The following is a 24,366-nucleotide window of genomic DNA, read 5'->3' as shown; positions in this document are numbered from 1 at the left end:
GGACTTGTCTTCTCAAGGGCGGCCACACATGGGCGGATTGGAGGGTCCGATTTGGACTTATTCGCACAAGGGCGGCTACACATGGTTGTCTCTCATAAGAGAGGGCAGCCCTTTTGGCCTATAAAAGGAGGCCATTTCTACACACATTTCATAGTGTGAAGTTGATGCAACAAGGTGAGTGTGAGGTGGTGAGAGTGAAGCAAGGCGGGAGCTCCATTAAGGGTATAATCCCTTTGTAAACTACTTCTTGTTTTGAAGTACTAAAACCATTGAGTGGCTGCTTTCCCGTGGACGTAGCCCACATTGGGTGAACCACGTATATCGTGTGTACTTTCTCTCTCTCTCTACTCTATAATCTCGTGTATATAAATCTGTCTCTCTCCATTAAGTAATCTACTCAATTATCTATTTAGCTACGTCTTATTTCCTAACACTTAGAAACAGCTACGACTCCATCAACAGTGTCGGCAAAGCAATTGCCTTTTGCGCAAAAGATAATTAAACAGAGAGTAGTAGAGTTATAGCTGTTACTTGCAAAGAAAGCAGAAAACCTCGACGGCAAATGCCAATAAGCATCTTGCTTATTCCCTTCTCTTGCACAACATTAATTTTTCCATGCATTGATAGAGTATGCATAAAGTAGGGCCACATTAATCGGCCAGGCATTGGCACAACTTTTTTAACCTATGCATGACACATACTCCGAGGCGAAACTTTGTCGTTCGGGAGGACTCCGGCTAGGAGGGGGGGAGGCATTCTAGAGGCACTCTCAAATGCGGAACCAATGATAGAAACAACAAAAAAAGGGCATGATTTTCGACTATTTTAAGGGTTGTTGTTTGATTGCGAAATTTTCTGGAGTAACCCAAGTACATATGCCCTTACACAGCATGAATCTACAGGTATATGGGGCCAAACGCCAAATCAAGCCCCTAAGTGTGTGTATATGTTGAAGATAATGAAACAGGAAACAGAAGGAAGACAGCAACTCAGAGTAGGAAGAAGATGGAGAAGGAGAAGACACAGAGCTTGTGTACGAGATCTCTGTAGTCTATCTCTCTGTATTAGAATAATAGAGTATACAAACTCAGAGCTACAAAGCTTATATGAAACCCTAAGAGATAAGGTGTCCTTTCACACCAGATGTCCAGGGGGAAAAACCCAGTGGGAGAAAAGTGCCCCTGGTGAAGCGCGTATACACACTAACACTACTACATGTCTACAAATCCCCCCTGTAGTGTTAGTGTGAATCCGTACAAGGTAGCATATCATCATGTGTATGAGAGTAAGCCCAAAGCTTTTCGGAAAGCTTCAAACTTTTCTCGTGATAACGCCTTCGTAAATAGATCTGCAATGTTATCCTGTGTAGGACAATAAGTTAGTGTGATCTCCCCTGCATGTAGCCTTTCCCTGACATAGTGGTAGTGAACCTCTATGTGCTTTGTTCTTGCATGAAATACTGGATTCCTTGCAACTGCCATAGCACTCTGACTGTCAGTGAAAATGGTAGTGAGTGCCTGTTGACACTCACAAAGATCTGCCAATAACCTGCATATCCATACACAATCAACTGTTGCCGTGAAAGCTACCCTGTACTCAGCTTCACAAGTTGATGTAGCCATTGTGGGTTGCTTCTTGCTTAGCCAAGATATACATGCATTTCCAAAGAAAAAACAATTGCCACTTGTGGAATGTCGTGTGTCAAAATCACCAGCCCAATCTGAATCGCTGTAACCAAGAAGCTGCATAGAACTGTGCTTTCCATACATATCCCCCCTTGGAAAGAACATGGCAAGATTAGGGGTACCTGAAAGGTAACGAAGTATGCGCTTCACAGCCTGCCAATGATGCATACCTGGGCTGTGCATAAATATGCTTGCTTGTGAAACCCCAAATTGAATGTCTGGACGAGTGTTGCCTGCCAAATATATCAAGCAACCAACGGATGCTGCATAAGTATGTACATCAAAAGGTTCTCCAGCATCATGCATGCTCAACTTTGATCCAGTTTCTACGGGTGTAGAGATTGGCTTACAATTTTGCATACCAAACTTGTCCAAAATTTTATGCAAATATTTTGCCTGCAACATGTATATGCCATCCTATGATTGCACAATACCCAAGTAATAATGTAGCAAACCAAGATCAGACATCTCAAAGGTTTTTCTCAAAGCATCTTTAAACGCTTCAATTTCATTTGCATTATTGCCTGTAAGAAGCATATCATCCACATAAAGTGTTAGCATAATGAGAACTCCATCTCTCTTTTTGACATACAAAGTACTTTCTGTTGGACTATTCTGAAATCCCTGGCCAATCAAATAAGTATGTATCTTCTCATACCATGCTCTTGGAGCCTATTTGAGACCATACAAAGCTTTACGCAATCTACATACCTTTTGCTCTTGACCTTTTACAACAAAACCACTTGGTTGACTTACATAAACTTCTTCCTGCAAATCACCATTCAAAAAAGTAGTTTTGATATCCAACTGATGCACTTTCCAACCATGATGATCTAACTGTGGACGCACGAGAAGTGGGAGCAAAGGTTTCATCATAATCTATGCCTTTCTGTTGCGCATAGCCTTTTGCCACAAGCCTTGTTTTGTACCTGTCAACAGTACCATCTTGTTTCCTTTTTACCTTAAAAACCCACTTTGTACCAATAGGTTTTTTTACCTGTAGGCAAGTCCACTAGATCCCATGTATGATTCTTATGAATAGAATCAATTTCTTGCTGCATAGCATCTTTCCACTGAACACACTCTAAAGCTTGTTCAAATGAATCAGGCTCATCTGCATCACAAAGAGTGCTAAAGCAAGCCAAATCTACTTGCTCTCTGCCAAAAGTAGTACCAGCACGTGTTTTTCGTGGCAACGGTGCATCCAACTTGCTATCCTGCAAAGTTTTTTGAACCAATTTAGGCAAGGTTCTTTCTTCCCTGAAAACTTCTTGCTCTTCACACACAATTTCCTCTACATCATGAGGTTTCACATGCTGATCAAAAGATTGATCAAGATTATCAACCTGTTGTGATTCTTGATTCTCCACAAAAGAAGGAAGCAAACCTTCAAATACATCATGTGTCTGCATATGCGGTACATCAAAAGCAACCATAGGTTGAGCAGTAGTTTTTGCAAAAATTACATCACGACTTTCAAAAATCTTGTTTGTAGCAGGATTGTAAAGTTTATAACCTTTACTTCCACTACTGTACCCCACAAATATACATTTGATTGCCTTATCATCAAGCTTCCCACGCAACTGCTGAGGGATGTGAGCATAAGCAAGACAACAAAAAACACGAAGATAACTGACTGAAGGTTTTCTGTCATACCAAGCTTCAAATGGAGTGATGGTCTTCAAGGCACGAGTAGGACACCTGTTCAAAACATGTGCTGCACAAGCAACTGCCTCCATCCATAGCTTATGAGGCAAACTCTTAGCCTTGAGCATACATCTAGCCATCTCCATTAAAGACCTGTTCTTCCTTTCTGCAACACCATTCTGTTGTGGTGTGTATGGCATAGTGCATTGGTGTTTAATGCCTTTCTTTCCCAAAAAATCCTTAAATGCACCTGACATGTATTCACCTCCTCGATCGGTACGAAGAGTCTGTACTTTGCAACCTGTTTCATTTTCAACCATGGCGACATAATGTTGAAAAACTTCAAACACATCTGACTTTTCTTTGAGTGGATACACCTAACAAAACCTGGAAAAGTCATCAATGAAGGTCACAAAATAAAGGCTGTTTCCTATAGATGGCGTCCTCATAGGACCACATACATCACTGTGTACAAGCTGCAACTTTCGTGTCGCTCTAACTGAACCATCCTGCGAAAATGCAAATCTGTGCATCTTTCCAAGAACGCAACCTTCACATACATGTCTTGGTGGCATCTCCAATAAAGACAAATCATGCACCATATTATGACGTTGTAAAGTCATCAAACTGCCATAACTAACATGCCCAAATCTAGCATGCCACAACTCAGCATCCTGCATGGCCTGAGTCTTTGTTTCTGCAATACATACCTGAATCTGCTTTTCATAACGATCTAGCACAAATAGTCCATTTTCCAGCGTACCTGTAGTGATAAGAGAATAACCATTCTCTCGATCTCGTACAACACATCTGTCATCCTCAAAAATGACCCGAAGACCATTTTTTGCAAGAGAGGATACAGACAACAAATTCTTCTTGATCCCTGGAACATATAAGACATCTGGCAAGCATAAATCTGAAATGGTAATCAAAATCTTACCAACGCCTTTGATTGGATAAGAAGCATTATTTGCACATGTCACCTTCTTTCCTGCTGGAGCTGCATCCAATGAACAAAACAAATCCTTCCTTGAAGTAATATGCCTGGATGCACCACTATCAAAGTACTAAATCATTTGTGTCTTGTCAACACTGTAAGTAGAAAAATCTGAACATAATACAAAAGCATAAGAATCCTGCACAAAGTTTGCAGACTCTTCTTTAGCTGTAGAAGAATCACCAGAAGCTGAAACAACCAAACTTGACTCTTGCTTCTTTTCTTTAGCAATTCGCTTTTTACACTCACTAATGTAGTGACCAGGTTTCTTGCAGTAGTGACATTTACCTTTCTTCTTGGACTTGTCGGAATCACCTTTAGACTTCTCTGAAGATTGTCCTCCACTAGACTTGGAGTAATGAGCACTCTCTTTACCCTTGTTTTTGTTATGTACAACAAGAGCATGATCCATACCATCCACCTGTAAAGACTTGTTCTTACGTGATTGATCCTCCTACAATAGCAAAGCCACTAACTCTTCAAAATGAAGAGGCTCAGGATTAGCTCGCAAAGACAGAGTCAAAGAAGTCTGAAAAGTCAAATAAGATGGTGGTAGTGAATTGAGTGTTTTGGAAACCAAGTCCTTCTCTGGAATCACTTCATCAATGCTAAGCAATTGCTCTTTAAGATCCCTGATTTTTGTAAGATGCTCGACGATATCGTCACCTTCGTCCATCTGTATTTTGTCAAGTTGTTTCTTCAAAAACTCTATTCTGGCAGTGTTTCTTCCTCCAAACATAGCTTGCAGAGTGTTCCAAGCATCCTCAGAATTTCTGCAAGATCTTATATGTGGTGTGATTGTCCTCTTTATGGTTAAGGAAATCACAGCCATAGCCTGTGCATCTTTAGTATCCCATCTCTTTTGCTCTGGAGTGACTTGTGAGGGTCCTGCACCAACAGCTGCACTACGACTAGGCGTGGCAGGTGCAATGCTACCTGGACGAACTTCATCTCCAGATACATAATCCCACAATCCTTTACCAACCAAAACATTTTTGGCCATAAAAGACCAAAGAGAATAGTTGGTACCATCCAATTTGTCTTCGGATGTAAACGCACCAAAAATCTCTTTCTCCGTAGATTGAGCCATATTGTGGATGCACACAAGAGAGCAAAAGAACCTCCAAGAGATTCACAAATCTCCTCTCCAATCCAAGCAAAACTCTACACAAAATCTCAGCACAAAGCTAAGACAAGCTGCTTCCCAAAAGAACTGTTTACCTGAAGAAAATCTGTCAAAAAGCACATCCTCTTGATCTAAACGTCTCCGAAAAGTAACTTCTGCTACGCTGCTCAGAACAAAATTCTGAGGGCTCGAACGGCTTTGAAAGGGGGGTAAAACCCCAGGTCACCTAATCAGAATACTCCCGGGACGTCGAGGATGCTCCCACGAGCAAATTTTCCGAAAACTGCCTGAAAACTGCGATTGCGTGCGCGGACGCGAAAACGCAAGTAGAGGCTCTGAAAATCACCTTGCTCTGATACCAATTGTTGAAGATGATGAAACAGGAAACAGAAGGAAGATAGCAACTCACAGCAGGAAGAAGATAGAGAAGGAGAAGACACAGAGCTTGTGTACGAGATCTCTGTAGTCTATCTCTCTGTATTAGAATAATAGAGTATACAAACTCAGAGCTACAAAGCTTATATGAAACCCTAAGAGATAAGGTGTCCTTTCACACCAGATGTCCAGGGGAAAAAACCCAGTGGGAGAAAAGTGCCCCTGGTGAAGCGCGTATACACACTAACACTACTACATGTCTACAGTATATAAGTAGAAATAGCCATTTTTCAAGCAAAATATTGGTAAAACGGAGAAATCCGGCCATAAAAATTGCATGTGAGTGTATATAATGTGTTGTGGTGATGTTTGTGATTTATTATGATGTTTTGGGATTTTCTGGGTTTGATTTGCTATTTTCCTTTTAATTTTGCTAATTTTTGGCAGAAAAACTTCAAAAATACAAAAAGTAGGTGGAAAACAGTCGTAATGAAAAAAAAAATGGTGATGATCAGTGACTATAGGACAACCTATGGTACAGCGGGGGTGCAATTATGAGACTGGAGCGGAAAGCGTGTTTTGGCCAGGTTTTGACCGAAATGCCAAATTTCTAGTAAATAGAGCAAATGGAGTCCAAATGAAGAAATTTTTGAGCCTAAATCGCATCTCGCAAGAAGATAGGAGCACATGTCAAATTTCATGAAAAGTGGTTCGGGGACCTCCATTATAAGAAATTTTCACCCCATTTTTAGCTCATTCTCACTATTGACTTTGTGGAGAGAGCTTCTGCCACCTAGAGCGGATCGACCTTCCAGCAGCTTCTACGACGCGCACGACTACCCGACCAGTTCCAAACATGAGAGGTAGGCTCACCACCTTGAGCTTTTCGCGCATGTTTGTCATTATGTTGCGAAAGCTAGCGTAGGGGTCACACACAAAGCGAGCGGTAGAGACCTACAAGTAGAGACGGCGGCCTAACGGCTAACCCGAAAGCAGCAAGACTTCATCGGCAACTTACCCTAGTCTAGGAGACCAGTCCTGGATGTCCAAAGGCAGTAGGAAACCATCGGGAAAAACCCTAATTCCCAAAAACCTGCAAGAGGCCACCAAATGGGAAATCGGCGAAACGGCGACCAAATGCTACAAAAATTCATGTGTAGGAGCATCTCGACATGCTCAACAAGTCTATATGACCCGCATGACCAAAAAGTGACCCGAGGCGGCACTAAACTTCAGAAACGGCATTAGACACACAAAGCGTCAAATTGCACTTGCGGCCAAACTGCAAGTCCGTTTGTCACCAAACTTCACGAGCGGCTTTCCTAGACCATCAACAACCAAGTCCTATGATGGTAGACCACCACAAATCATCAAAGGTATGTAAACGCAACCACGGGTGCTTCTAGAGCGACAAATTGCCAAATGGAGCTCCGGTGAAGCCAAAGTCGACAAAAACCATACGGCAAGGATCCCCAAGGGATCTGGAAGCTATGGAGATCAACATCGAGAAATTTCATCGCCAAAAAGCACTCCAAAAGTCAGAAAACGGCTAGGAGGCTGTGAAATCCACACAGGGAGTTATACTCTATCCATTTGACTTTTTTGTTGAAATTAGGCTCAAAAGGGACTTAGGGGAGCAATGGGCAAGCACCGGGAGCACTAGCACAGAAAAAATCAGTAGGAGAAATCCTACGCGTAGGATGTCTCAAGGGCACTTTTTGGCATAGACTCCAACATTTTTTATCATGCACATGTTCTGAATGACATTTACAAGCCATACACCAAGTCTCATCACATTTGGACCAAGCTTGACCTCATATGCATGGAAAAATGCAAAGTTACGGCATAGAGGCAATAATGGGCCAAAGACCTACCAAATCTTGTCCAAATCCCATGAAACTTGCACAACACATTCACCAATACATCAACAAACAATCTGTGTGGTCAGAGAGAAAAAATGATGAAATAGACATCCTATGCGTACGATGTCTAATTGACCTTTTTGGCATGCAAGGGATGTTTTATCATTCTAGATCCAATTACCTCATCATCAAGAGCCCATATGTCAAGTTTGAAGTCATTCTAATCACTTTTGACCCCCAACACCTTCAAGATACACTTTTTGAGCCCAAAAACACCTCACAGAGCCTTACAAGCATCAAATCTTGTCCAAATTCAAATCCAAGAACATGGCCATGTTCCATAGGCCAAGGACAACCGACAGAACAAGTTTGATGTCATTTTGATGAAAAAAGACATCCTACGCATAGGATGTCTCCAGCATAAATTTGGCATTCTGTGCAAGGAATGACATCATGGGAGCCAATACCATGGTGCAATGAGCCCATATACCAATTTTCAACCCATTTGGACATCAATTGCTACCTATGATTGACATTCTACCCAAATTGTGACCTAAAGCCCGAATCAGCCCAAAAATCAACTTTTTGATATCCAAATTCAAATCCAAGCCTATAGCCATGTTCCATGAGCCTTACACTACCTGCATGTCAAGTATGAACCAATTCTGATGAAAAAGACATCCTACGCGTAGGATGTCTAGATGAAATTTTTTGGCCAGATTTGCACTGTGAGCACATGCACAGCTTCACAAGTTCCTTTTAAGCTTTATTTTTAATTTTCAAGTCATTTGGATAAGTAAAACTCAATTTCGCAGCTAATATGAAAAAAACGCTAACTTCGGACTACTGAGTGCAACAGGATCAATGGAGCCTCGAAGTCACCGACAAAGAGGAAAAGAATGACCCTCAAAGATTATCTGGACGAAGTGGAACCCTTTGTCATTCCAGAAGGAACATTAAAGCCCACCAGCACTTTGATACAAGAAGATCTGTTAGAGTCAAACGACCTAAAGATCTACCAGGGAATGTTCAAGGACAATGAAGGCAATGTCATAGAGCTACCAATGCTGCCGAGAGAGCTCAATGAGTTTGTATGAAGCAAAATGGCCGGCTACTTGGAGAAAATTGACCTCCACAACTACTTCGAAGCAATGCCGGAAGGGGTGGACATCAAAAGAGTATGGGAATTTGTAACAAGCATCAAAGAGGATGGAGTGGCCAAGGTAACATATTTACAAGGCAGACCAGATACAGAGATCATAATCACGAAGCGGGTTGTAGCCCATGCACTAGACCTCTCTAATGAGGGGGACAACGTCACAAAAAGAAGGGATGAAGTCAAAGTGTACAAAGAGAAAATGGAAAATTACACCTTTGAAGACATTGCCAACCCAAAGGTGGCAATTATGAGCCATTTGTACAACCAGTACTTTTGCATGTGCACTAAGAGGCCACAGAAGTACAGGATGCCGCCAGGTGCAATTGCCACAACCTTTACTTGGGCAATGACAAAAGGCACCCCAAAGATAATCAACTATGCGGCATACATACATGACAGCTTAGTAAAGATGGGCAACAAAAAGCCAACCTACGTAGTTCCAGGAGAGATGATCACCAAAGTGGTTTATGGGGCACTACACGCTAAAGGAAGGTGGCCTGACCCCCCATCTCAGAATGAATGGCTGAGAGTAAAAGAAGACAAGGAAGATGAGCCGCAAAGGGCACCAAGGGTGGCTACGAGATTGAAGAGACGGCTGGAGCCAGTTGAAGAGGAGCAACCAGAGCAGAAGAAAGGAAAGAAGGAGTTTGCTCAAGTGCCGGCCAAAGAAACCAGGTCTCAGAAAGCGGCAAGACTCGAGAAGCTGATGGAGAGTTTTCGAGCAGAAAGAGCCCTCAAGGGTGATTTAAACGAACTCTGGAAGCCATCTCTCGATTCTATGTCCGGATCATCCAGAAGAGTGCAAAGGGACCGCTTTGAATATTATATCAAGAATTTCAAGATTCTTGATGCTGCAGCGGAAAACATTCCCCATGTACCTTTCACAGAGGAGGAAGTAGAACAGATAAGGCAGAAACTGCTAGATGAACAAGAAAGCCAAGAAAGAGAAATAAAAACAAAAGCAGACAAGGACTTAAAGGGCAAAGCTGCAGATTTTCCAGATAGCCCTAAACCCAGCCCACAGCCCTCACCACCTCCTAGCAGCCCTCCACCAGAAGATAAGGAAGCTGAGAAGCAAGAGCAAAGGAAGGAACCTGAACCAAAAGAAGAGGCCAAGCCTGAGTCTGAGCAAAAAGGATTAGATGAGGCCTACTACGCATTCTTGGACCTGCTAGCTGCAGGCTATACAAAGGAAGAAGCCGCCACAGTCGCATTCGACTTGGCAAGGACAGGGCATAAAGAACAGATGCAAGGCATCCAGCTAGTGGAACTAAAAGAAATTGCTACCGACATGGTAGACCTGCACCCTCCCTCCAATGACTGGGACGTGGTGATGACAAAGCTAGCCGGATTGAGGGCACAATCTATGGCTTCAGAGAAAGAGATGATAACTCTCAAAGCCACCGAAGAAAAGACCAAAATGGAAAGGGATTCTCTGCAGGCACAAAGCCAAGGGCAAAAAGAGAGAGAAGCTGACCTCCAGGCCAGCTTGGCAACGGCTCTACAAAACTGCCAAGCAATGGAAGAAGCAAATGAGGCAGCAGCAAAAAGAATACAGGTAGCTGAAGAAGAGTGTCTGTAGCTCAGCAAGTCATTGCGAGATGCCAAAAGAGAAAGAGATAATCTGACACTACAGCTGGCCGAAGAATCGAAATAAGTAGAGGCCATGAGAAACGCGAAGGAAAAAGCAGAGATAGAACAAGAAGGAAGCCTGGATGAAGTCCTTGAGCTCAAGGACCAATTAAAAGTCAAAGATCAAACCATCCAGAGGCTGCGAGCATCACCTGCTAGAGTCAGAGCTACGAGCTCGACTCAAATCATTTTCAAGAGTCAATTATATGAAGAGCAAATGCAAGAACTTCAGAAGGAGCTGACTCTCGAGAAAAAGCAAAGGTTAATGATGGCTGAAGGTTCTATCGTAATGCAAACAAGAATGGAGGAGGGCCAAAAAGCCCTGCAAGAAGAAGTGGAAAGCATAAAGAAAAAGCTCGAGGAGACGGAAAGAGTAAACGCTGAACTTAATGACCTCCTCGTGAATATGGGAGGAGAAGCTGAAGCAGAAAAGCAAACACTCCTCAGGCAAATTGAGGAGTTGAAAGGCCAGCAAGGAGGAGAGGCAGAAAGCTCAGGGCCAGCCGCCAATGAGGGAATCAACCTCGACAATGTGGCAGATCCTATGGACACACCCATGCAAGACGAAAGCATAGCAGGATCCTCTCAAGAGCCACAGGATCTAACACAAGAAGAAGAGGAAAAATTGCGTAAGGCAATAGAGGAAGAGCTAAGAGAAAGCATGAAGGAAGCCTTGGAATGGGAGCAGAGGGTCTTCAAATCTATGACAACTCAGAAGATCGACACCAGCAATCTCAGGCGCAAGTGGCTTCAACCCTCTCTCCCATATCCATTGCTGAAATATGAGGCAGCTACAATAAACAAGCGGATCAGAGAAGAGCCAACGGTACCTCTCTACAATGCAGAACCTCGAAGCCAGAAGAAGTTAAGCTTATAGTGGATTCTCAGCCAAAGCGGAGGAAGGCTTGGCTTACAAAGTACCCACAATACCTAATCCACCTGGTAGAGGCACCTAAAGATATCAGAGACAATTTCAGCTTCTGTCCCCTACCAAGGGTTAGGACATGGAAGGCACAGGAAATTTTGCAAAGAAGCCAACCCACTTGGATGAATTACCCAAAGCTGCCGGGCATGAAGGCAGGTGAGAGAATAAGTGTCCAATACATGGTGAAAACCCTAACGGGCGCCATAAAGTTGTTCACTGGCTCACCTGACCTTACATGCTTTATGATGACAAAAATCTGCAGAACCATCTTAGAAGTGTTCGAGATCTTCAAGCCAGGCCAGGTGACCGACAACATATTCTTCTTCCAGAATACATACAGATGTGCTTATGATCTGTCAGGTTAGCCTTCCAAGGAGGTGATACATGCGCTGTATCAAAGAATCATGTTTCTACCATCCTATCACCTCCAGGATTTTGAAGAAGCATTCTATACGGGGTTCTTCACCATGAATATAGATATATTTGGCCCAACAATGTTGAACCTACGTGCCAGGTACGAATCACTACTAAAGATGAGGGAAACGATAAGATGAAGCAGCTGATCAAGGCCATGGCGGGGACGACATGATCAAGGAGGGGGGGAGTGTTAGAAGCTGGACACACCCCACGGCATCTAACTACTCGGAGGACTATTATTTTTTGTAATTATTCATTCATTGAGGAAAACCTGATTTTTCACCTTGTAATTATTGGGACTTACAGAGGTTTTCAGATTGTATCCCAGTTTTGATAGTTAGATTGAGTAGATGGTTGATTTTGAAACTTTAGGGTTTGAGAAATTGTAAGGTATATATACCACTTTTTGACCTTAATGAAAAACCTTTTGTCATTTTAAACCAGTTTGAAGTCTGTGAGTGAGCGTACTGTGTACGAGAGAGAGAGTGTGAGCTTCATCTTGACGCTACGTGTGCTCCAGAGGTCGGAATCAAGTGCGGAGAAGTGCAGCGTGTTGCCCTCGACTAGAGCTACACGTCGATACCAACATTGCGCGCGTACGGTCCAGCTTTGTCAGCTCCTTCTACGAGCTTCATCGGTTGTTTGGGTGAGCATACGTTGTCCGATTTTGCATTGCAGCATATCCACGCGTTCACATTGAGTAGAACTACATATTTGGCACTTTAGATTTCGAAAATGAAGACCTGCAGATTTCGGCCAGACATCCTACGTGTTTCAGCACAAAATGTTTTGAGTCGGGATTTTGGTTCATAGACCTTAGGGAGAGTGACCTATTGGTATTAGTAGGGTCTCCTTCAAGTTCTATGGTGTTTCGAGATTGTTTGATAGGTGTTCGGCTCTAGGAAGCGTTGTAGGAAGTTTCCTCTTTTGCACTCTTGAAGGCTGTGACTTAGACAATTGGTAGAGACCTCTGTAGGAATTAGTTGAGAGGCGGTCGAGTGTAGGTTGACACCTTATGCTTGCTTCCACGCGCTTGCGGGTCGAGCTTCGTCCTTAGCTGACATTACATGTTAGGTGAGATCTCGCTGTGTTGACATCCGTCGCGGCGTATCCATCCAATAGTGGTAAGTAACGCCCAATCACTGCAGCCTTGATGTCTTCCCACGACTGGGAAGATCCCTTGATGTTCAGATCTCTACAATGATGTTTCCACCAAATCTTGGCATCGCTAGATAAGCGGAACATCGCAAGCATGGTTTGATTCACGGGTTGGGTTCCCGCAACTTCGAAATAGTCGTCCATCGCTTCCATCCACACTTCCGCATCTCTCTCCACATTAGCTCCCTCGCCCTTAACTTGGTCGAAGGTTGGGCTTGTTTTCTTGTGCTGTTGAATAAAGAGCAGCAGGCGGTGCCTACATGAGTTACACGAGATTCTTGATACCATTACGTGGATTTCAAATAGACACGAGACTTAAATAAAATTCAAGATCCCACTTTATCAAGAGACAGAGACTCAGAGACCGAAACACTTTATTGATGAAGATTTATTACAATCGAAACCCCTCAAGGTTTAGGATAACTCATGATCAATTTATTACATGGCTTTTGGAATGCTTATAAGATACGCCTAGCAGGTTGCATTGTTAGGTTCACATGATACTCTACTTTATTCGTGAAGTAGTTTCTATACTCATCTTTGAGTGGATAGTAAACTATGTTGTTGAGCCGGGATAGTTCTTTTGGTACTCCAAAATTTCTAACTTTGTTTGTTGGGATTACATTAGTGACCTTCTCCAAAAGCCACTCGTTGAGGGTTTGATTGGTGCCGTCAGAGACAGTCAGGTCCATACGTGCAGGCAGCAAGTAGAATATCTGTACCACCCTCAATTCTTCTCCCCAACGTATTTTCTTCAAATCGGCAGCCAGGCATCCTAGCTTTCGAGCGTTGATGTAGTAAACCCCTCCTCCAAGTGTCCAATCGAGCCCCCATCCTCTATCGATGCGAGTGGAGTGCGGTGTATGAATCTTCAGCAGCATCTCCATGACATCTCGCCTGAATTGGTAAACTGGGGATCGTCGAGCTTGTTTGTAAGTAAGCTAAAACACTTGGAACTTTTGATATTCTAGCACGGGGTCTTCTTGCAACACCAATGCAAGGAGTTCGGATCAACTACCTATATATACCCATAGTTCCTTTTAAATATTCAAACAATACGACTTTATTTCTCAGTCTAACCTAGCCTTAGCTGTGATACTAGGTGTGAGGAGTCCCCACCCCGTCGTCTCAAACGACGGATCTGATGGTAAACCTGGTGGCCACTAGATCTACAACGGGAGAAAACAAAGTGGTTTATGGTTCATCTAGCGGACAATCTCTCATCACAAAGTGAATCGAGTTCGAGACTACTAGCATCGATATCTAGTTCCACTCCGCAGGGGAAGCGTGATTAACTTATCTAGCGATCCGAAGACCCACCTTCCAAGAGGAGAGAAGTCCCGAGTGCCTTTTTCTCCATGTTTCAGAGGCACGTACACTTGAGGCTTCGCCGCTCTTGGGGCAATGAGTAATACTAGCGTCGATTTATAACACTATGGGGACGGAGAGTTCTCGACCAATCAGGACCACCCTTCTCATAGGCATTGGCAACCTGAGCCAAGCCCCCACTTTCCAACCCATACTCACACTTCCTTTATTACCTAATTACTACCACACATGGTTGTTCAACACATAAGTTCATTGATTAAGTTCCGGTTCACAAGTTTCTTAATATAGCCCTTCAACCAGTATTGCAAAGCGGCACCAAGACAGTAACTCTAGTAAAAATTTTACTCAAAACTTATTCATTAAAATTCCAATGTTCTAGAGGTACAACATCCCCCCTCCAGCGAGAGTTTACTCCTCCCATTGTCGCCTAGCTGCCCATACAACTAGGTATGTCCACCGCATAGAACGCACGACATGGACATTCCCACCACATAGAACGCAAGACGTGGGTTCCCACCTCAAAGAACGCAAGTCGTGGGTAGAGGCCCTAAGCTAGTAACTCTAGCTACAGCGAAATCATCGCGAGCCACCCCCTGTGATCAGTAGGGGGATCAAGACTAGTTTCAACATTGGAAATAGAAATGAACATGCCGAGCTAAATTTTTCCTAGCAGACATTTTTTCCTATCTCAAACAGTATATCCAACAATCATTCTTTCCTACTTAGAATGTAATATACATTTCAATTCAAATGCCGAGGTTTCCGTTGGACTTCTCCAACATGTTTAGGGATATGTTCTTTCCTAACTTATCGTATGCAATGTTAAATTAAACAAACTTGAATTAAAATGTGACCTACCTCCTTAATTTCCTCTTTATTAATCCGTGAGTTGGCCGGTACTTGGTCGTCCATGGGAGCTTTCCCTTTCCCATTCGTGTTGCTTGTCCCCGCCTCGCGGTCGTGGAAACCACCGAAACGAGTTCTCTTTACCGGGGCCATTTTATACTAACTACTTAATTGACAGCTTTGAAAAAGAGAGCTAACATTCGAGAGTAACATACGACCAAAATGACAGATTAATCTCAATAAGCAATCCCTTTTTACGAGAGGTTTAATTACTTCAAGACATAGAGATTTCTGATAGCACCTTACTTGTTCTATGGGAATTGGCCCTAAGATTAATTATTTGGCCTAGAGAGGGAATTACAACAAGAGGGAATTAAATCAAGAATTACCGAAGTTACGGCTGAATTCCTATCAAAAATTTGATGCAAGGGCCTCCTTGAGATGAGAAACGGGAAACACTTTTCTCCTTAGCTCTTCTTCCAAAGACTATGTCCGCCAGCAGCACCTCCCCAAGGTGTGTGTGTGTGTGTGTGTAGGAGTGTGTGTGTGTACTTAGTGTGTGTACTTAGTGTGTGTACTTAGTGTGTGTGTGTGAGCATATCTGTGTGTGTGTGTGTGTGTGTGTGTGTGTGTGTGTGTGTGTGTGTGTGAGCACACTCTTATATAGGCTCTCCCAAGATGAAAATTGAATCATACTGCCAAATACATCTGAGGGAGTACTCACCTCATACAAGGCAACTTAGTTACTTGCCTACCAAGTGTCTAGTTAACTTAGTCTAACTGACTCTCACACTCTCTCTCAAGCATGGCAAGTCTCCCACAAGCCCCTAGAGGTGTGAGGGCGCCCCCTAGCTGCTAAAGCAAGCTCCTAGTGGCCTGGGACTTGTTCCCACACAACCCCCGAACCCCGGTGCTCCCCGCACAGTCTTAGGAAATTTTGACTTTAGGCTAAAACAGGCGATACGAATCATAATTTAATGTCGTAAATTGCTATATTAAGCTCTAACTAAAGTGTACTTGTTCAAGTACCTGCCATATTTAGCAGCCTCCGCTGTCCAAAAATGCATTTTTTCAAATTCAGGGTACGGGTGCAGTTTTTCGAGACGGTTAAAACTAAACAGGTCGGGTGACCAAAAACTTACTATTTTTGGAATTTTTTTATAAAAATTATTTTAATTCACTTTTGGAAGCTTTATAACATTCTAAACATCATGGCACCGACAGAATTTGGAAAACTGCTAAAAATAGTAACTTTTTTCATTATATTCATTCCATGGTATAATGGTGCTCCTTTTGGTCGGGGTCAAAGACCTTACAACATGCACAGTGACTTTTGCGACACACTCCAAGAAATACGATATTTGAGATTTTTGGTTTGGTCCAATGGTGTGATCATACTTATGTTCCATAGCATCCATTGGATGAACCTTTCCTAAGGTCGGTGGAAACTCAAACACCATGTTACCATTGTACACCTTTGGTATTTTCGACACTTGTTTGATTTTCACTATCTTTGAAAGAAGCTTTATCAAAGTGTTGGGCTTTGCCATTGCATTAAAAAATGACAAAATACTATAGAGTATTGCAATGCTTGCTCTCAAAGGAGTTGTTCCTTTCTTGGACTAGTAAGGTCTATGTAGGGAACATCCATGAATGGAGTAGCCATGCCACTAGAATTTGAGACTGTTTCATCTTCGACTAGCACCACAAACTTTGTAGAAAGAGATTCATCCACAACATAAAACTCCTCTCCCAAGTGATTGCTTGTTCTTTTCATCGGCAGTGTCAACTCTTCACTCCCAACTATGAAAATTGCATACAAAGCAGAAAAAGTTTGTGGCGAAACATGCTCTTGTAGATATTTAACCCCAAAGATAGCCTTTCCATTGGTAAATGGAAAAGCCCTTTCAAAAGAAGGGAAGACTATAGTGCATGACATGATAGTCGAGTAGAAAAGATAAGCAAGAGATTAAAAAGATGAGAGTGAAAGCGTTTAGTTGCGTTTAGAGGATTTAAGAGCATTTTATATTGATCTTAGTAGTTATTAGTAATATTTATTAATTTTTGAAATCCATATTAAAATTAATTTTTTTGAACATTGCATTGCTCTCTCCTGTCCGTTCTCTCTCTCTCTCTCTCTCTCTCTCTCTCTCTCTCTCTCTCTCTCTCTTCCCCCCCCGCCCCCCATCCCCTTCTTCCCTCCCTCTTTCTGTAGCAGCATTTCCAAAGTGAACAGGTTCAAGAAAGTTGACTCTCATCTCTTATTTTACATACGATGCCTTTTGGCACTCGCAAGGGTTCTTCTTCTTCAACAAGGTCCACAACCATTGTGGAAAATGATCCAAAATCTACTAAATGTAGAGATAGCAGCACAATCACCCAACCAACGATATCAAAAACCATGATCATGGCATACTTGGTATCGTTGCAAGAGACCATAAACAAACAAGGCAAAAACTTACGAGCACTTGCAATGGAGAATGGTACACTAAGGATACTTGTGGTTGAGAATGAGAATCTCAAGAGGACACTTGAAATGCAAACAACACGTTTGATGCAACTTGAAGAGGAAGTCAAGGAATGTAAGTTCGCTCTCTTGTGGACTTGAATGCTTTGAAGGAGCGCATGAGCAAATTAGAGCATGACCATGTATTGAAAGAGGAGAAATTTGACACCATGAGCCAGGATGCATGCGACATGAAAAATGTATGCACAAACAAGTCTTGGGCTGATGTATGTGGTAACAACGTGGTTCCTAATTCTCATTCATGCAAGCTATGGTTCAAACAAAGAATGTTGAGGATGTGGATGTGGAGGAGTTGAAGGAACGGGAGCGACATTCCAAGAACATTGTTATTCGTGGAATTCCTAAAGAGAAGTTAGAGATACCTTCTTCTTTGCCATTGTTATCGAAGATTTCTTCAAACCCCACTTTGGCATGTCCGGAGTTATGATCTATGGAGTACATAGAGTGGGGAAGCAAGGAGCTCCTCGCTTAGGAGAACGGCCAATTGTATGCACCATGCCGATCAGACCAAACGAAATTTTATCCTTGATAATAGTTGGATCTATTTGAGGGATACAAAATGTATGTATGTGAAGATCGCACTATCGAGCAACAAAATATGCGTCACAAGGCATGTGATGAAAAGAATAAGAAAAACAAGGAGATCTTTCACGAAGAAAATGTACCCAAGGAGGAGGCAAGTCCCTCAAGAAAATAGGGATGTGTGACCTATGAGATCGAGTTACAATTAAAAATATGCTTTTGGAATTGTAATGGATACCCATGGAATGCGGGGGTTGGCATTGATAAACTAACAAGCAAAGACAATGTTATACTACTTCTTGTTGAAACTTGGGAGCATGATACACAAAGGATTAACGGCTTGGAGGACTACAATGTACATTCATTGATGTGTTCAAAGAATCTCAAGCAACAAAGAGGACAAGGAGGGATAGCATGTATGGTTAAGAAAAGATTGAAAGATTTTGTATCAATTGTGAAAGATGACAAGTACAAAAGTTATGTATGACTGAAAATTATGACACCAAAAAGAGCACCCATTTTTGTAGCCGGTTGCTACATTCCTCATCATGATTCCCCCTTTTATGCTTGTATAGATAGAGATCATCCATTTTTTGATTTAGAAGAGGACATTTGCTTATTTCAAAGGTGAAGATGATGTTATTGTATTTGGAGATATGAATGCTCGCACAAAAACATTACAACATGATACTCAACAATTTGATATGCCATACATTTCAAGGGAGGTGGAGTAAGTTCACTTGTATGATCATACTTCAATGGATGAGAAAGAGCCGGATCACTATGGAAAGTTACTTTTACACATGTATAATAGCACGGGTATGCTCATTGCCAATGGTGTATCTTTGTGGAGTGGAACCAAATGATTTACATGTAGGAAACATAATGGGGACAATGTGATTGACTATATGCTACTTTCCGAAGCCATCATGTATCATATAAAGAGATTTATATTTGGCCAATGGAGCCCGGAATCCAACCATCCAAACTTATGTATTGACCTTTCATGTGGAGAAGCAACTGAGCATGATAATCTCAACCAAAGGAAAGAGAAATTATCACTAGGTATGGAATTCAAACGGGCACCAATGTACATTGAAATGTATGGATGACAAAGCTTCAATATGACTCACCATTGGAAACTAAATGGAAAGCTTTCAAGAAAGTTATTTGTTCTTATGCCGAAGAATGCTTTGCCATAAAGCATCTCCATGGCATCAACAAAGATAGATCACGCAAAATGTGGTTCCATAAAGAATGTCAAGATGCTCGATAAAGCTTGATGCAACTATGGACAAAGACAACTATCAAAGTCATTTGCATACATACAAGACATTGATTCAAAAGAAGAGAAGAAGATGGGAAGTAAAGCAACAACTTTTTCAAGTCCAAGAAATGGCACACGTATGTGAAAGATTTTGGAGAAACTTGAGGGGCAAGTAGGTTGAGAATTTTGGTAACTTGAGTCTTGTGGATATGTACACACATTGTAAGCAATTATATGAGCAAGCAAATGCTGGAAAAATACCATTTTATGGTTCATTCTCATGTATGCCCACTTTTTTTTACTATTGATGATATATGCGGTGGGCTTGAAAAGTTGGCCACTCGCAAAGCGGGAGATCTTCAAGGTATCAAGCCGGAGATGATCAAATGGACGGGAGATTTTACACATGAGTGGATGTGTGATATGTTCAACCTTTCACTTCAACATGGTATGCCTTATGATTGGAGTACTCATTGGTAAGCCTTTGCATAAAGGAGGGGATGTAGAGAATGTAAACAACTATTGGACTATAATGATTGGATCTCTTATGGCAAAGTTTTTTGGGTGCATAATGGAGATGAAATAAAGTGATTGGGCTGAAGAGAATGACAAGCGTGCAAAAGGACAAGCCGTTTTTTGTTAATGCCATAGCACCATTGATCATCTTGTCACTCTTCATGTTCTCATGGAGGAAAGTTGGTTGAAAGACAAGCGATTGTATTGTTGTTTTGTGGACTTTAAGAAAGCCTTTGATATGATTCCACGTAACAATTTGTGGAGAAGGATAGAAGAACTCCAAGTGCCAAGTGAGTTTATACTTGCGGTTTCTCGAAGCTATTAGAAGGTGATTTGTCAATTGCACATGGAAAGAGAAATTTTAGAAATTTTTGTAAGCACTATTGGGGTTAAACAAGGATGTCTATTGTCACGAACTCTCTTTGGTCTATGCATTGATCAATTGGAATAAATGGTACTTGACTTTATGCAAGAAGAAGGCATTGAAGAGATCACTATTTGCAATGCGGTAATCATGCTCTTGTTGTATGCGGATGATGTAGTGCTTCTAGCACACACTTTAGAAGATGCACAAAATCTTATGGTTGTCCTTGAGAATGTTTGCTTGCATAGTGGGCTGATTGTGAAATGAATCCAAAACAAAGGTTATGCTTGTGAAACCCAACCACAAGGAGAAGCCATGCATTGTGTACAACAATGAGACACTTGATGTTGTTGAGAGCTTTAAGTACCTTGGCCTTGAGGTTTTGTCCAATCACAAGTGGCATGAATAAGCTATGTGTCGTTTCGAAGCAAGAAAGAGAGCATATTATGCATTTGAGAACATGTGTAATGCGGGAAACATCAAGTGTTGCATTCTCAAGAAGTATCTTTTTGATGCTTTGGTAACACCGGTTCTTCTTTATGGAGTTGAAGTGCGGGGCGGGAGCATCTCAAAATTTACTTGGAAAGAGTATGAGGATGTCCAAAAGCATTTTCTTACAAAATTTCTCCAAGTTAAGACACAAACACCATATACGCTCCTACTTCTTGAGTCTGCATCTCTTCCAATTGAGGTTATGGGCATGGAAAGGGTTGTGAAGTACATGATAAAGATGCATCAAAAGCCCTCACATCAACTTCCTACAATTGCATGGGAAGCAAGCAAAAAAGTTCAAACGACGCATAAAAGCAAGATCTTGAGCACGGGATGGATGCAAGACATCAAGAAGTGGTTTGGGAGATGGGATGCATTACACTTGCTACATGATGCTTCAATTGACTCCCAAGTGAATGAAGCTTTTCTACAACGCCAATGTATTACGACTTGGGAGAAATCCGGTGGGTCACGCTTCATACATTACACCACCCATATTGCCCCCAACTACAAAACCATGTTCTTCGCTGAAAGAAGAAACCGTACTCACACTTACATGGTTGAGCCTATCCCCTTGTCGACGATACGCACTATCGCAACCATTCGGCTTAGCTCCCATTTCCTTCAATGCGAGACATGGCATTGGGGCAATGGAGAGGAGTCAAATCTATTGTGCACATTATGCTCACTGCAAGTTTGAGAGTTTAAGTACCACACACTACTACAATGCTCAGATTTTGGTCACATTCGAAGTTGCTTCTCTCACATTTTCTACCATGGCTTAGACCTACACACTTTCCTCTGCCAACCCCATAGTGTGGTCTCTCCATTGCGACTCTCATCACCACAATTTTGGAGCATCGAGTCACTCATCAGCCATACACATACTACATCACATGTAGGTCATATTTGACCTCCAAAGACAATAATAAAATCTCTCTCTCTCTCTCTCTCTCTCTCTCTCTCTCTCTCTCTCTCTCTCTCTCTCGTGTGGCCCGTCCCCTATTTCCCTCCCCTCCTCCTCCTCCTCCTCCTCTCTCTCTCTCTCTCTCTCTCTCTCTCTCTCTCTCTCTCTCTCTCTCTCTCTCTCTCTCTCTCTCTCTCTCTCTCTCTCTCTCTCTCTGAGCAGCAGGGGACGGCGATAAGGGGACGCAAGGGGCACGGGGGGGCGTACAGTAAGGGGCACCAGGGGTGGTGATAGGGGGTGCAGTGGGAATGGGGGGTGCACACGGCAAGGAGGGGTGGCGACGGGGGGACAGGGCACACACGACAAGGGGCGAGGGGAAAGGGGCGGGACACAAAGGGAAGGGGGGTGGGGGGGTGCAGGGGACAGGGGGTGCAACGGGGTCCCCGTGGACTAAGGGGGGCCCCTGTCCCTACGTCCTACCATCGTTCCCCTCTCCCCTTGTCACCTTCGTCTCATCATCCCCTTTCCCTTGTTGCCCTGCGCCCTGTCGCCCCTTGCTGTGTGCGCCCCCTTGTCGTTGTGCCCCCCTGCATCCTGTTGTCCTATGGTCTTGTCGTCGCCTTGCACCCCGCCAACCCCTTTGCCCCGACCCTTGCCATGTGCACCTCCCTGCCCCCCTAGTGTGCGCGTCCCCTTCCCGCCACACCTTCCCCCTTCGAAAGCCCCCCTTTTTTGGACCTCCCGTCCTTTTCAAATGCCTATAAAAGTTTACTCTTCTACTCTTTATTTTTCCTCATAGTTCTACTCTTCCTGAAGCATTAAGCATAATTGATCTCTATCTTTTAGAAAAGCAATTTTTTTTTCCTTCTTACCTTTCCCAGCCTTCTCCTCCAACTCTCTTTTATTTCATTTCTCTTAAACCTTCTTCTGATGACACCTTCAAACCCCTCATATTACTTTCATCTTTCATCATTTCTTTGAAAGCCATAAGCACCCTACTTAACAAACAAGATGACAATCTTAACAAGAAAACAATCCAAAGACATGGACACCAAGAAGAAATGACGGTTCAAATCACCCATCATCGTGGTTCCGTGGTTGGAGCGTTTGTTTTGACGATTCAGAGTGGTTCTATGGTTGGAGTGTCTGTTTTGACGATGATGCAAGTGCCTCGTTTGACGAGTGTAGGCACGTCGACGACCATCCTTGCAAAAAACAACGATAATGATCCTCTTACCGATTTCTTTGGATCCGTGGTTGATAGCCACATCTCATCGGGTTGGATTGATGCGCATGTTGTGCCATACAATCACTTCGAGTCTTACAAAATGGTGAGCAAGTTTTTCCGAGCGATGAAAGAAACGAGCATGTCTCTGAGCAATAAATTTATTTCTTAAATAATCTTTTTTGTGCCAATAACGTGAACTCATGATACTCTCATAAACATTTAAAACACATAGACTTTTTTCACTTAAATATAAAATAAAGTTTTCGATAAATGTATTAAAGTTGATTTAAAAAAAGGCTCTCGAGCCAAAGTGGGTCCGCGATGCCGGAGACCCATTTTGACACACCTGTTTGGCTTCTCCAACATGGCAAAGAGCCTTTTTAAAAAATATAAAAGTATGTGATACATTTTGAAAATACATAATAGTGAATCTTCTAAAGATGTCCCATAAGATTCAGGATCAAGAAAAAGTGCAGAAGCACAACTACTACCTGCCATTGGTGGTAGAGAGGTTGTGTACTCCAAGCCGCTTGCCAACGACAGTAGTAGCACAAGCCCAATGACAATGAAAGGGCAACAAATGGGGATGAGGGAGGCATGTAGAGGCATTCTTTTTCACATGTTGCTCTCACTCTAGGACTATGTCTAAGTGGTCTAGCACACTTGATAATGTCGAACCCCAAAACTTTTGGGTTAGACCCTCCCCCAAAGTTTTGGGTAGAAATTAGCTTCATATGAGAGAAGAGGATTGAGATCTTAGGGATTTCTATGATTAATTCTACACTTATATCCAGTAAGTAAGTGGTTCACACTTTTGATAGGTTGCTGATTTTATTATTTTTTTTAAAAAACTACAGCAGTTGCGTCCCATCCCACTATAATAGCACTCAAATTTGTCGTTATCAAAAGTGGTGCCACCCCGTGCTGAAATCGGTCTACGTTTGCATGGTTTGGTTTGATTACAATCACAAAGGTCATATGACAGTGACGTGCTAGAGAAAAACCGGGGTGCTATGTATTTTAAACGATTGAAATTGTAAAACTTCGGTTAGATTTTGAGCTTGTAATTAAGAAAACCGGGAAATTTACACCAATTTTAGTATACTTACAAGAAAAAGCTTCAAATTAAAATTTATTTTTCTAGCCCGTTATTATGAGGTTGCTGAAGTTGATATTATTTCAATAAATGTACAAAAACCTTGTAGGTAGCACTTCTATTACATAGCGCCTGTTGAACCTGCTGAAACGCGCGGACTGGTTTCACAAGGCCTGGAGAGGGGGCGGCGGTGACAGTAAACGGCAAGATCAACTTCACTCAGCATTACTACTACGTACAGATATTAGGGATCTTCTCTCCCTCCCACCGGACATGTTCAATATCAACT

This window comes from Adiantum capillus-veneris, chromosome 2 (assembly GCF_014529385.1).
Source record: "Adiantum capillus-veneris isolate H3 chromosome 2, ASM1452938v2, whole genome shotgun sequence".
NCBI lineage: Eukaryota > Viridiplantae > Streptophyta > Polypodiopsida > Polypodiales > Pteridaceae > Adiantum > Adiantum capillus-veneris.
This window is presented reverse-complemented; position numbering follows the sequence as displayed.